Genomic DNA, 15,564 nt, shown 5'->3' on the forward strand with positions numbered 1-15,564 from the left:
CCCACTTGATCTGAATTTACTGCTTCCAAAAGATAAACTCTTCTACTTACTCCTATTCCCTGCAGCAGGAGAGCAATGGATTTGTTCAAATTAAGTTAATTTTCAACACTAAAAGCTAATCAAAATAAATATAGTAGAAGAAAGAATTAAGAAAAAACACTTTCTACTCTAGCTCCAACAAAATTTCTCTCACTTCATGTCCTGCCTTGTGACACAGGTTTTGATCAGAAATAACTGTCAAATAAAATAAAATAATAATTTTAAAATAATCAGTAAATAATTCAACCTCTAGGAAAAACAAAAAAGCTTTGAAAAGATGTTTGAATGGCAAGTAGCCACCTTTGCTGATGCATTGGGGTGCTGCCAGGCTTGAATTGCAGATGGTCCCTGCTCCCTGCTTGAAAGCCAATGGACTTACAGCTTTAGCCACCCCCAGCTGGTGAGCAGGACAGGGCAGGTCCTCTTTGCAGGGCTCTGTCCTCTGCACTGCCTTGGCCATGGGCTGGGAGAAGCAGGGTCACCCTGAGGGGACACAACAGGCACTGTGTCAGGCACTGGCACCTGGAGACAAATCCCAGCAGGCTGGTGCTGGAATGCTGCTCTTGGAGGGGCTGGGAAGGCTGCTCCAAAAAGTACCCCAAAAAGTACCAGAGTGTTCTCTGGTTATGAAAGAATGATCTCTCTGAAAGGTAAGCTGTCTTTTGCCACATGTGCCCTGAAATAAATAAGGCAGGAGATCTTTCTCCTTTTTAATGCCTTTATTAAAAATCAGCTTGGTTGGGAAGAACTGACAGTTCTCACTGTCAGTTCTCTCGCACTCACGCCACTGGTGCTTCCAGGAGTGGCACAGAGGAGGAGGGAAAGAGCAGTTGTGTTACCTGCTCTGCAGGCACAGCTGGGGCTTCCATCCTCACAGGAGCACCAGGAGATTCCCAGTTTTCAATTTGATATTCGAGGTCCTCTTTCCAGCCAACATCTTTTAGGTCAGGGTGAGGGGTAAGAAGGGTCTTAGCGCACACTGGATTCTGTTCCTCACATCTAGCCATCACATTTATCCATTAATTCCGTGTTGGCTCATTGCTTTTAGGGGTTTTTGCTAGGGTTGGTGAGGGGCTTCTTCATTTGCATGCCAACCCCGATGTCCCCTCCTCTTCACCGTCCCGGGTGCCATCCTCAGGAAGCAGCAGGGTGCCACTCCACAAAAGGGGGAATTCTTAACCATCAACAACAGGTAGTTAACAAAAAACTATTAACAACAGGTGATTACAGCAACAAACAGTTAGAACTCCACTCTGGCAGCAACTGGCCCAACCTGTGAACTCTGCAACCTTTTAAAAAAATGGGCAACTTTTCTACTCCTAACATGCCTCTCTAGAAGGCCTTAGTCCCATCACTTCAAATGATGGTGAACAACAGATTTCACCACAGCACTTGTAACATACCTGTACTGATGCATCCTCTCCTTGCATCCAGTAAGCAATTTTATTGTAAATTAGCATGCAAATTAATTGATGACAAAGTCCCTTGTAATGTCTTTTCTATGAGCGCTTTGTGCTGTGGGGTGTGGGTTTCGCTTTCAGGCTTCTTGAGGAGACCTTATTAAAGATATCACTGTGATATCACAAACAAGGGAACAACTTCTATGCTTTGATATTTATATTGGCTCCTGACACACCTCAGCTAACGAGGTGTCTCTGCATCAGTTTACATCATAAATTGTCATGTAATTTAGCCCCCAAAGAAAATGTGCAAAGAAACAGCTGTAACCTCTGGCGCTTTTGTGACAGAATAAAACAGCAATACAGCCACAGTAGAGGCTTTGTACCACTCTGTGGGGATGGATGAAGAGATGAGGGTAGGAGGGAAGTTTCCACTGAGCATATAAAAACCTCACCACCCTGTGGAGAAATGCAGGCTCTGGGCATTTCTGCTGGTAGCTCTCCACACTGCTGGGGTGAAAAGGTGTGGGGATTAGTGGCCTGCTGTCCAGTTGTCTTTGAGATTTTATTTACCTTCAAGCACAGGTGAATCTCTGTGGACATGAGGACATTTATTATCCTCAGCTCCTACATTTCCTTGGAATAGCTAGAAAAATGGTTTCTCTAAAATAATGCTCGTTATAGGCCTGAGTTTTCCTCTTCTGTTGTTTAACAGAGCATAGCTATGGCCTGTGGCCTTGCATAAGAAACCTGCTGAATTCAGATGTGGGGTTTTTTTCATGGTTTCCTCTCCTGCTCATGCTGCAGACTTCTCTTGCTCAAAGGAGCTGGCACATCATTGCATTTTTTCAAAAGTAATGGGTTTCTTCTGAAGGCATAAATCAGAAAGTCATAATAAAACACAACAATCCCAGCAGCTGACATGTTTTAGAAGCAGCTGAAGATGAAAAGCCCTTCAAACTTGGTGTTCTCCTCAAACAGCTTGTGTTCAATCTGTTCCATACAAACACTGTAGGAATTGACCTTTCCATGTGTTACTATAGGACAAACACCACTCTGTGGATGTGGATAGTTCACACTGTGGAATGCTCCACTCATACATATTTGAAATATTAATCTTTAGACCCCAGTGCAAACAGTAAATTACTTTTGCATTGCATTCCTTTCTACAGTTTGACACCTTTTCAAGCTCATTTGTGAATGATTTTTGTATTTTCTTAGACATTTTTTTCCTCCTTTCCTTTTAAGAGTATATTAGTTTGTAATACCTAAATTATGGATTTTATAGAAGCTCTTCAAAAAATTAGAAAATATTTGGAAAAGAAATTATTCATCATTCCAATGTGTCCAAGTGCTTTAGGCTCCAGTAAGGTAATGGATCATCTGCAGCTGTTTATGAAAAGTTTTACTGTGTCTTTTAATGCCAAGCTTACAAACAGTGGCCTTGGAACATTATGATACAAGCTCAAGTTATCTGCTGCCCTACTTTGATTCCCATGGTGGTATCTTTCAAGAGTTCTCTTGGCTGAAAAAGGAAAAAAGGCTTTGATATATGACTCAATGCCTTAAGGCACAGAAGCAGGGAGCTTCTGTCCTTGCATAAATGAGGAATGACAGCAGCAGACAGGAGGAGAAAATTTCAGGATGAGTTGTGGGAAATCTCCAGATGCATCCTTATTTTCATGATTGGTTAATGAAGCAGTGGGACTGGGATTCAAGGTGGATCTCTGTTCAAGCTAATTCTAAAGTGAGTAACTGTGGTGTTGTCATGAACCACATAAAATGCTTTTGTTTAGGTGCTTCAATGAAAGTCCTTGAGTATGAGGCTCTTCTCAAAAAGTGGCCCTAAGTCACTGCGGTTCAGAAGCAAGATTGACTCAGACATCTCTCACTCTGGTCAGAACCTGCCACTGCATATCTGGGAGCACTTGAACATGGGTCACTTCATAGAAATGTCTCTTACAGATTAAATGCAATAACAAGTTGGTAGTTTTTGGCACAAGGCAGTGCCAAAAACACTGTGATAACCTCTGTGACCTCTCTGGAAATTACAAAGCAGGTAGAGAGTGGTCCCTGTAAATGCTTTATCTTTTATCTTTATCTTTTATGCTCAAGAACAACCTCAGCATTCACTTCCTTTATCTTAACATTCCAAATACTTAAATATGACAGAAAACAACTAGAGTTACACTCCTGATAAATTGCCACTGTGACCTTCACCATGCCCAGGAGTGTCAGCTTCGTGTGATATCAGCTCAGGCTTTGTGTCATGATTTGTCATTTGTGCAGCTGCCAGATGCTCACAAGTCTCTTGACTCTGAAATTTGATGATAAAAGCACTGTGGGAATTTAATAACCAGTCCTGGTTTGTTTGTTGATCTTGATCTTGACATCCATAATCTGAACTACTTTTAATATGCTGCTATTTAGCAGATACTAAGCAAAAGGTGAGGACACCCCAAAGTAATTATTGCAATGGCTAACCCATTCCTAAATGCCATATAAAGACCTGAATGACCAAGTTAAATTTCCACATCTAAGCACAGTGTGCAAGGATTAATTCTTATTTTTGTTAGGAAACCGTAGTAAACTGATACTCACTTTTGTAGATGCCCTTTTAATAGTTTCAGTGCACCAGTAACCTAATGCTTGGAAGAAAATACTACCTCAGCAGTACCTCTGTAATTAAGATTTCACCTCCCAGAGGCAGGCTGCCTTCATGGAGTGTGCTGCCATGGACATGGCCTTGTGATACCTGATATTGTTGTTTCAATGCAATAGGCAACTTCACATTCAGCTGGAGCAGTGCAAATGATAATATTGTGACCTGACAATGTTATTCTTTTAGTGGATGGTTTGTACCTCTAACAAGGAAAGTTTTATGAAATTTGTATTGGCTTGATTTACACAAAGTGTACCCATTTAGTGGTTCATTTTGACATAACTTTTCTATTTTTTTATTACTGCTTGGTGCATAGGAACAGAATGGTTTCAAGTTTTTTCTTTATTTTTCTTGCTTTTGTCTTTAAAGTGCTCCAAAGGATCTCTGTGTACAATGTGGTTTCAAACAGAAAAATATATTAATTTTGAACAGGCATTTTGTTTTAGTTAGTATCCCTTTCAGGATTCTTGTGTCTTTATTGGTATGAATGGCACAGCTTCAAAGGATAAAGATAAATACTTCATTCTTAGCATTGAAAACAACCTACTGTCAGCAGAAAAGCTTTTTGAACTGGTTGGAGCCTTGATCTAAGAAGTTATTAATTTCTGACATCTCCTAGGCTCTTTCTTTTCAGCTTCCCTTGCAGCCAAAATAAATGGCACCATCCTGTCCTGAGCAGGGGGTTTGGGGCAGGGGTGCCCTGGCAGTGGGTGCAGCTCTGTGCCAGGGCCCAGCCTCGTGCAGAGACACCTGGGGCACCCAGAGCTGCCTCTCTGTGGGGCCAGTGCCTCCTGCCTGGGGTCACTTGCAAATTCCTGACATCTGCTACAGGGGCCTGACTTCTCATTTATGAGCTTGGGCACTCAGGTCTGGAAATTCTGAGCTTTTTCAGTAGCAGGAGTGCACACAAAGGAAAAACAGAAGCCTTTTGTTCTCAACAATCTTTTTCTGAAAGTGAGATCTAGGTAGAAATTTGACCTGAAATTTGCCACCTATTTAATTAAAATGCTTTTTATGTTGTTGTTTTTTTAAAATCTTCCCATTTTACTCAGCTTAGGCTAGGATGCCAAAATCACTCTCTGATCTATCTGCCTATCACACTTTCCCCTGAGAAGGAAGATTTTGCCAGGAATATTGTGTGGGGCACAAGAGATTTAAGCTTGTGGCAGTCATGCAGTCCCAGCAGGGACACTGTAAGAAGAAAGCAAGGGATCTGGGTGAGTGACTGCTGTGCCCCTGTGAGGAAGGGACTCTTCCCAGTGCTCCTCTGATCCTAAGGCACAGCCCAGACTTCTTCTCCACTTGGGTTATCTCACTGCAAGTCCAGCAAGGGTGTTGTGAGTCCAGCATGACTGGCAGTGAAACTGCTTTCTGCAATGACTTCAGGAACAGGCTTGTGCCCCCAAGTTCTCCAGTATTCCAAAGACACAGATCATATCTTAGGGATGCTGGCTTGTGCTGTTTGCTGCTGTGGCACTTCCCAGCAGAAGCACTAGGAATGCTCTATGTGGGGAGGTAACATGAAGAGGTATTTGTGTGGTGTCAGTTGGCCGTGGAGGGGAAGGGAAGAAGCAAGCCTGGCATTTGATTTTCCTGCTGGTTTCCTCCCTCTTTTCCATTGGCTCCATGCCTCTGCATGAGGGCAAGGAGGAACTGCCCAGCGCTGGGTGAGCTCAGCTTGGCTGTGAAGCTTCAACAAAAGCTGTATATGGATAGGTGTTTGAAGATAGGCTACTGTTAAAAATGATCAATCAAAAGCTAAATTATCAAAAATTAGAAAAGATTTGTTTATCTTTTTCTGCAACTAAAATACGGTCTTCCAAACCACCACAGCCAAAGAGACAGCGTCGCTTTTAAACATTTTCTTTCTGTCCAGCTCAAATTCCAACTCCTTGAGCAGGTTCCACACAAGACCATTCTTGAAATCAAGTTCTTACATGAGATTTGACATCAAGAAGACACAATGACAGTTTGTCCAAATTAATGGACTTGAAATCTGTTTTCCTCTGGGAAATGTTTAATATTATTCCTTATGTTCAAATGACTTGACAGATCACAGAAGTGATCTAAACTTATGTTCTCTTCTTCCGAGGAAATAGCAAAGACAAAGTGTTCACTGTGTTTGTCCTTAGAATCCCTACTGGACTCCAAAGACTTCCACAGATGAGGGGATAAGAAAAACAGCCGTGGAAATTTCAAGTTCAGGCTCCTCAATAAGAAAAAACAGGAGTTCAGTTCTCTACTTTGCAGATTCTTAATCCTTAGCAATAATTTTTTTTTAATGTTTCAAAATAACTTTCATCATAATGTAGCAGCTTTCCATTTGGAGAGCTTACAAATCTGAAATATAATAGTTTTTTTTATTTTACTTGAACTAAAACAGCGGTAAAAAATAAGTAGGTTAATATTGCTGGTTTTAACAGTGAATAGCTAAACAGACCCCTTGAAAAAAGGTTTTTACAAAGCTAAATTACTTCTATAGGTGAAACATAAGTGAAAAAAAATAGTTAGCATGAAACACATTTTTATACCCCCACTGAATCTTCATTTTTCATATTTTTGGTGCTGGCTGGAACCCTAATACCAAGTATTCCTTTCCTATGTGGAATGTTTTCAGCAGCTCAGAAGACAACATGCTCAGGTCTTACCCCAAAAGCTGCATTTCCTGCAAGTTGGTTCTTTCTCTCCTAGCCCAGCTTTTCTTTGAATCTGAAATAATTTTCGGTTGCATTGCCAAGAATTAAATTAACCCTTGTGAAATAGAGCTTGAAACATGTTTCAAGTTTCCTTTCTTCCTTGAATAAAGAAATAGGAGGTTGTGAAGTATCCTTTAATCATGCATCAGCCAAATTATTTTTCGGTTAAAATGTAATAAATGGCACCTTTCTTTGTATTTTTCATTATTGAGGGAGTGTAAGGTAGTTTATTTGTAGGCAAATACATAGTAGAGACAAAGAAAATTTTCAGTTACTTACTGGGTATTCTGTATGTATCATATCTGAGCAGTGACCTGAGGAAGAAGTCAATTAAAACAGCCATGGTCTTTCACAACAAAATATTTAATTGGAAGGGTCTAGGACAGCGTCCTTGGTCATATCCAAACTAGGAGAGTAATAAAAAATATCTTCAGCTAGAAAACAGATGTTTCAACACAATTCTGTGTCATAGAAACGTTTGAAAGAGTTTGTTTTAATTCCTTGTGGAAACAAAAGCAGATTTTGAAGCCTTGAATACAACCACTAGATGGATTTGTCCTTGGGTGGCTCTGCACTCCAGCAGACACCAGGCATTGCTGTGTCCCAGCCCAGCTTTCCCTGCCTGTCCTCTTGGACTGGGCTTATTCTGGGAACCAGTGCTCCCCTCAGCCTAGGGAGGAGAGACAAGCTTGTGCTTCCTGAAGATACTGGGGAGCTGCTCTCCTTTCATCTCTAAAGCTGAGTTTTCCAGGCTGTGAAAGAGGGATGGTAAGGAAAGGAAAGGTATCCACTGAAGAGATGGAGAGATGGGTCCTATGAAAAACAGGGGAACCAAAGGCAGAGTAGATTGGGAGTAGCAGATGTGCTCTCTGTGAAAGGGTAGGACTATGGTGCACAGTGGAATAACCCATAAAACACAGGTGCAGATGGCTGGGTGTCCCCTCCTGGCTGAGACCCTGCCCCAGCCCTGATACCTCCATCATGGAGCTCCTTGTATGGACACCCTGACACGTGTGGGCAGCAAAACCTAACATAAGGCTTGGCTGGGTGAAAATCACCTCAGGCAGGCCCTTGGAGTTGACCAGATAAAGACTTCTCCCTGCAAGTGCTGCTGGGCCCCAAACATGATCACTTCCCAAGTCTTTGATCCACTCCACTTCCAAAGTCTTTGATCTTTTTCTCCTTTCTATTCCTTTTTCTTTTCTCCTATTTATTCTCTTTCAATTTGTCCACCTACTCTAACCCCCTTTTCTTGTTTTTTCTGCCATGTTTTCACACTCTTTCCCCTCCTGTGTTTTCCATATGCTTTCTTTCCTGATCCATTTTCCCCCTACGTTTTTCCCTCAAGCCATGACAGCTTTTAGTTACTCTGAGAAATGACATATTGTGAAGGTGCTCTATTTTCCAGCCTCTCCCCATACTCACTCTGAGCTGGGAGCAAAATGTTCCTGGTGTGCTGCCAGCTGAACCTCTCACAGTGCTACAAAGCTGGCTCCCTCCCATGCATGTACTCCAGGGATGCACTCCCACAGCACGGGCGGCTGTCGGCCACTTCCTACGTGGCTGGCCCTCTCTTCCTTTCCAGCACAGCACCCAGCAACTATAAATACAATTATTTACACAAACTGTCCTTAAAGCCCAGGGGTAGAAATTCTATTCATCAAAACATGCCTCTTCCTGGAGAAAGTAGCAAAAACCTTTGTTGTACCAAAACATATGTGCTATTGTCTTCTATTTGTCGTGGAAGTTGAGTGTGTTTGAGACAGCAGCATCATTGCTGTGTTCACTCTTACAGATGGGTTGGGATGAGGTTTCCTTGTATTTGCATTTTCTTTCAACTTGAGGATTATATGGGGATCTAATATCATCTCATGTTAACCAGGCAGGCCGGACTGTCTTCCTTAGAACATATTAAGAAAATGCTTTTTGTTCCACTGCAACTTTTGGCCTCTTTTTGGTTAGCAGCTGTTCACATCTTTTAGGATTGTAGGCTTGCTATGTGACATTTATTTGCAAAGAAAAGCAGATGCCATCTATTACCTCAACCATCATAAAAATTACTTAAGCCTTTTAGTGTAATTCTCCAATTAAAGCATTTGAAAAATATATTTGTTCTCTCTTAAGTGCATTCTGAAATTGTGGAACTACTCCTGCTTCCAGCATTAGTCTGCAAAAAGAAAAAAAAGCATGATATTATTTGGGGGGGAAGGTAGGATAGAAACAGGAAACAGAACAGGATGCAAACTCTTTGCTCATATGAATGCTAATTTATAGCTTTAAATCATAAGAAACTGGCCCAGTTTCTGTTCTTAAAATTAGACTCCCTTTAATATAAAGAGGCAGAGAGATAAAACGATTCATGGTGTTTGTCAGCGCAGGGGAAGGCACAAAGCTTGAGGAGGAGTGTTATATAACATGTCCCATAAACATTTCTGCATTTATAGTTTTTATTAGTAAGTCTTCCTCCTTTTGCTGAGATTGCAGGCCTGGAGATCTATTCCTTATACAGCGGGTAAGCAGTGCTTTACCTCTGCTGTACAGTCAGGGCTTAGGCTCTCCCTGTCCAGTTTGTGGCTATAAGCTCAGAGAAGAGAGTTCAGTATCCAGAAGAGTGGAGTCCCAAATCTTCACTGAACTTGCTGTCACAAAAGCAGCTTTGTCTTTGGTGTTCAGATACTTTGGGAAGAGTTTAACCATTTATCTCTGAGTAAAAGGACATACTAACAGTAAACACCTCACCTCTGGCTTTTTAAAATTGAGTTTATTTCTTCAAATGTGTTGTTTCTAGATATATGCTAAGATAAAAGAACATGCAAACCAGTGTGAAGGAGCATTAATCTTCTTTTCCAGGCCAGGCTTTGAACAGCCCTGGTGTGTCTGGGCAGGACCTGGAAGAAGATTCCTTTCCCATCAGCTATGTGTCCTAACAAGACCATCTTTTCAGCTCATGTGGGGCCCTTAAAGCTGAGCTGGCAGGGGCTCCTGGCAGTGCTGCCCACAGATAAATAGTCCATTGCTGCTTGTCACAGCATCAGAGCAAGATGCATGTCTTCATTGTCAATGTGCCAGTTAGAAGTCCTTGCTTTAGCACAAACCCCACAGAAGTGTCCTAGCTTAAAAACTGCACTGCAGACAGTGGTGGCTGAGGCAGAGGAACAATCCCTGATTTGTCCTCAGCCACTCACAGCTGGATTTGCAGAAATACCTTGCACAGATGCAGCAAAATCCTCTAGGATTTATCTGTCTAGATTCTTCACTGAGTGATGCCCATGTCCTAGGTATAGCTACTCTTTCCTTAGAGATTTATTCTTGTGGTTCCTAGAGCAGTTGGCACAGTAACCTGTGGCCCTTACTGGCCTGGCTACATGCTCCATGCTGCCTCAATTGTGGCCATATGGTACTCCCTGTTACTCCTTTCAATTATTCCTTCACAAGCTTCTGCCTGCCTCCTCACATCCATGTGCTGGCTCTCACATGGCTACTGGCAGTTCCTAAGGAATTCTGTGCAGTTTTAATTGTCCCTTTGCTCTCAGGAAATTCAAAACAGAGGACACAAATATATAAAGCAAGAGGATTTTAATTTGCTCACCTTTCTAATGTGCCTGTAATTAATTTGCTCTCAAACAGATACAGCATTCCACAGGAGTGTGCTCAGACTTGAAATTTTGTTACTGAGAAGAGATGGAGGAAGAAGCTGGATCTGAGTCTTATGGCCTTTAACTCCTGTGTGAAAAGCACAGGAGGTGAAGCAGGTCTCCCTGCACTAGCCCCAAGGGATTAAAGCATAGTGGGTGAATGATCATGGGCATCTTGTCTGTCAGTCAGTCTTCCCAACTTTTGCCATGGGTGACATGAATGTCAGCACCATGCTGCCCTACCAAGAGGCACAGCTTCAAGCTGGAGCTTTGATTTTGAGGTCCTGATCATAAATGACAAAAAAACACTTGGGTGAGCAGAAACATTTCCACTTCTGTTCTGTAAGCTCCTTGGTCCAAAGACCCTGCAGAAGTGTCAGTTATTGTTTGGTGTTATTCTTGGGAGGACATGTGGGCAAAATCCTCTCAACCAGGAAGTTCTTTCATAGCTATCTTCAGAGCAACTCTAATCACATTACATTTTCTGTCTCTTCAAAGATCCCAGATGCTTCTCAGTTCACGTTTAATGTCTGGATGTGTTTGTTATGTTGATGGTAATTTACCTGCAGAGCATAATTATGGGAAGTTCCTAGAGCTGGTGATAAAGTGCACAGAACTGGTCACCACAGGAGGTTTTCCCTCAGTTGCAAGTGAACCCTTGAGTCATTCAGAGAAGTGGAGACCTTTTCTGGGGAAACAGAGCTCTTTTGACAGTGCTTATTCTGTTTCAAAGATTTCTTAAGTTGGTGCAGTAACATTTGGTAAGTGAAGATGCATTTCTAGGGTTATTTCTTCCATGCTTCCTTGGTCCTTTTTTGAATTTTCAGTCCCACTGTGAAAGCTAAGGATCATTTTCATGCTTGCCAGGCTTCTGTGGTCATCTATTTCTTCTCTTGTTCTGCCTCCACAAGAATTGAGAGTCGTTATCATCTATGTCAGTGTGGAAGTGTTTCAAAATCTCAAGTAACTGTCTTGCTGTGCTGCTGTGCAGGCAGAGTGCAGACAATAAAGCAATATTAAGCCATAATCCAGTTTTAATGAGATTGGGGAAAAAATAATAGAGGAGCAACTCTGAGACTTGGTACAACAAATATTTACCCACTGTGTGCAATAAATTTGTTCATTACAGGCTGGGATTTCACTGCCCACCTGTGGAGATGGATCTTTGTGTCCAACTGTCACATTGATCATGGCCTCACTTATGGTGCATACACCTAATTTAACACAAACCACAGCACCCATTGCCTTGTAAATTCTCTCCCAAGAAACTGCTTAACTCAGATTTCAGTGAAATCAAGAGACCAAGTTTCTCAAAAGTAACATGTTTAAAACAACTAAAATGAAAAAAGGAAAGCTCACAAAGAATTATGACTATCCCAATAAGTAATAGCTTTTTAAGAGTGAATAATTTCCTAGGCGAGTAATGTATGTGGGAATATTTTTTCTTAAAGATTTAATCCTAAGATTTTTTCTTTTTTCCTTTTTAAATTTTTTTTTTGTTGGTCCTAATGAAAATGCTACTATTAAGTAAGTGTAACTTTAAAAGTTCATTTTTACAGAATTAGCATGGGCCTCCTGTTATGTTGGAAAGAACACGAGTTCAGCTGACATTAAGTTTTGGGCTAAAGGGCACATTTCTATTTTAGCTGTGCTTTAATTGCTCCCTATTAAATTAGTGTTATATAAACTAAGATTTAACATAGTTCTATTTTTTATCCCCTTTTACAGTCAGCATAATAAAGATCCAAGGCTTGACGACAGAGAGTAACAAAATACACACTCTTGTCAGAACATGTGTCCAAAGCTGCTATTTCAGCTTAAAATGCACTTCTGGAAGGAAGGGGAGCTCTCTCCAGTCAATGCAGTGTGAAATCTCTATGAAGAGCTCTGATACCACAAATACAAAACTATAAGAAGCTACTGGTATTTTTTACGTACAAAAGTGTGCTGGCTTGCAATAGACCTATATTCTCATGCTTCATGAATAAACCTTCTGCCGTGTTTAATTTCTGCTCAACACCAGCATTAGAACTGCAGGCATCAAATGAATTGCTAACAAAGCAAAACTATTATATTTGCACCACTGGTAATTATTTTTCTTAATATATTCTGGGCATGTGTCTTCCAAAGTGTATGCTAAAGCAAGGAAAGAGATTTAGGAGATGGAGGATAAATTTTAGAAATCAAATAAGCATCTAAAACTTATTAAAATGGGTTAAGCTCAGGGGAACAGTAACTTAAGCACTAGATTTTAATAGAATTTGAAAGGGATGAAAGAGAATATTTCCCACCTTACGAGCAGCAGCCCAGAACCTATCAAGCATACAAACAACAAAACAGTTATTTCTATTCAAAAAAGAACAGGAAGAATGTTTCCTGTTGTATGTATTTATGTGAGACACTAAGTGATTACTTAGGGAACAACATGAAGAAAGGTTTTACTGGCAGATAGTGCAGCTTCCCAAAGGACTGTGAGGTGTGACAGGGAATATTAATGCCACTGCTGCAGTGAGGGTGTGATATGTTTGGAGAAATCTGTTAAAGATGCATAGTTCTTGGTCAGGCTTCTTTGTATAATAAAACTTAAAAGAGTTTACTGTGTGATTAAAAGAGGGGCTGCAAGAAAGCACTGAGGAATCGATTAGCTGAGCTGAAGCGACTGTCTAAGGTGAAAATAGACAATGGACAAGTATCTCACAGTTGGAAGCAGAGTGAACCTGAGAAACAAGTTAGTAACAGCAACAAGTGGGGCTAAAGCATGACTGCTTGCTGTAACCCATCTGGGCTCTTGTCAGGAGCAGTCCGTGAGCACACGGGCCATATGTGCAGCAGCATCTCAGCTCAGCGAGCTGCTGGTTGGAGCTACTCATTTCCTTACAGTCACCGGGGTTAGTTGGAGCCAAAGTGATATTAATTTTAATTAGAGTGAATGAAGAAAAAAATATTTCCATTTGTTCCACTAAATCCCCCAAATTTCCCTTTTAGCTCCATATGGGAAACCTTACATTAATTTGCCGGTGAATTTCTGTTTGGAGAAAGAGAAAGCAGTGGAAGTGGCCCATGTGTGCTGGCAGAAGTGTCCACATCTCAGAGGTAGATGAGATTATTCAGAAAGCAGCTCGTAGGGGTGGTGTCTTGTAAACTGGAGAAGAAAATCAGCAACAAAAAAACACATGCCCAAGGGAGCACTTCCACAATGCAAATTCAGAAACGCAAACCTTTAAAGTGATTTTAGGAATTCATGAGCTATTCATCAACTGAAGTATTTTTATTGAAACCATCTGGTAGGTAATCCATAATAATAATAATAACAGACAAAACCCACCACTAAATCCAGGTGTCTTCAGATCATTACAAACAGATAACAGGGTTGAATTCCAGCAGTGCTTTCCACATGGTTTTGAAGTATCCATGAAGAAGTGACCTCTTTGAATTAAATCCTTGTCTGGATCAAAATGCAATACTGGGGCCAGAGCACACCCTGGGCTATGCAGGTCTGTGCTGTAATGTAGTCTGCAGTTCTTAGGCCTCACTAGGATGTGGCAGGAATCTTTCCTGGCTTTTTCCTGCCCTGCACGTCCACTTTTTCTGCATAGAAATCAGGGTACAAAGGGAAGGAGAGGGGAGTGCCAGGGCTTGCCCTGCCAGGAGCTGGAAACAGCTGTGGTAAATCCCTGGAGCTGGGCACCAGCCCCAGCCTTGGACTGGGCACCTCTTCCTGCCCACGTTTCTCCTGACACCAGAAGCAGAATCACATTGCAGCAGTGCATTTGGTCAATCCATTACCCTGCACCTTGTTATCTCTGCCCTGAACCCTGCAGATAATGTGTTTTCATTCAAGCTTATCTCCCAGAAAGGGAGCCAGTCTGGAGCTGAAGAGAACGAGAGATGCAGAAGCCATCATTTCCCATTTCTTCATATTAAAGTGTTTCTGAATACAGATTTCAAGATTGGGGAATGTAGTGAGTTTGAAGGTATTCATTTCCATCTCCTGTCTAAAAGGCTGTGAGGAATGATTTTTCTTTGACAGGGAGATACTGAAACCTGAGTTAAAGAAATTAAATGAAGCTCTGTGAAAATACCCAAAGCCTTTCTACATTGGCTATATGGGGAATTTAGGAAGACTGTGAAAACACCTGAAATAAAAGCACCAGGGTATACACAAAGTAGGTCAGGTTCTTCCCTCTGCTGCAGATTTCAGAGCCTTCTCTTCTTTGATGAAACCTACCTGCCTAATTAGCTCTGCCTCGTCACATAGCACCAACTCTTACATAAGGCAGTGCCTTGACAAAATTGGTTTAAAGAAAAAAAAAGAGCATGTGTTTTTCAGCATTTTTCAGCTACAACTTCAGTGTGTCAGATACCAAGTTGGGAGATGCTGTTTTGAGAATTAACATTTGTAGGGGGATAGAATATAAGAAAAATTAGGATAGTGCAGAAAGTAATCTTACCCCTAAGGAGTTGCAGCTGGGCCAATTATCCAAGATTAGGAACAGGCCTGACTTTAACAGGCCACAGCTGTAACCAGTGAGAGGAAGAGTGCTATAAAAGAGTGGGGTGGCTGGTTGGGAAGGGAACTGGTGTTGGGGGGCTGCTTTGTGAGGAAGGTGATGTCAGTGCTTTGAGGAGCTGCCTTTCAGAAACACCAAGAAGGTCTGAAACTTTTGTGATAAGGTGACAACAGTATGGAACCCCTGCAATAAGAAGACAACAAGCATTTTGACAATTGTTTGATAGTTTTGATAATGAATGTTTGTTTGAAGTGCACCTGCACCTGGGTGTTTTCTTTCACTACTGGGTTTGTATACGGACAGGAAGAAGCTTTTTCTTACTATTAAAATTAGGGGAAAAAAGATTATGAATCTTTTACTTTATCTATACAATATACCAAAAAATAATTTACAATATAATTAGTATGTGGATATAGAATTTGAGCTAGCATGACAGGCTTGTTATCCTGCTGACTGGTTTAGAAACAGGACCTGTTTTTTCTTTAGGAGCTTTTCCTAAGGAAGTCTCTTGGGTCAGAAGCTCTCTCAGATGTGAGAACACAACATCTGATACAGAAAGGCCTTGATTCCCCCCAGGGGTTATGGAAAACTCTTGGGGAGGAATCAAGTCTTGCTGAGCAC

The 15,564-nt window shown here is 41.4% G+C and overlaps 1 long non-coding RNA gene across 1 annotated transcript in view; it reads left to right on the plus strand.

The window, feature by feature from the left end:
• LOC143693905 (uncharacterized) overlaps nt 1–15,564 on the plus strand; it is a 62,333-nt gene that overhangs the window by 42,604 nt on the left and 4,165 nt on the right. The window lies entirely within an intron of this gene.

The sequence above is a fragment of the Agelaius phoeniceus genome, chromosome 4 (assembly GCF_051311805.1).
Source record: "Agelaius phoeniceus isolate bAgePho1 chromosome 4, bAgePho1.hap1, whole genome shotgun sequence".
NCBI lineage: Eukaryota > Metazoa > Chordata > Aves > Passeriformes > Icteridae > Agelaius > Agelaius phoeniceus.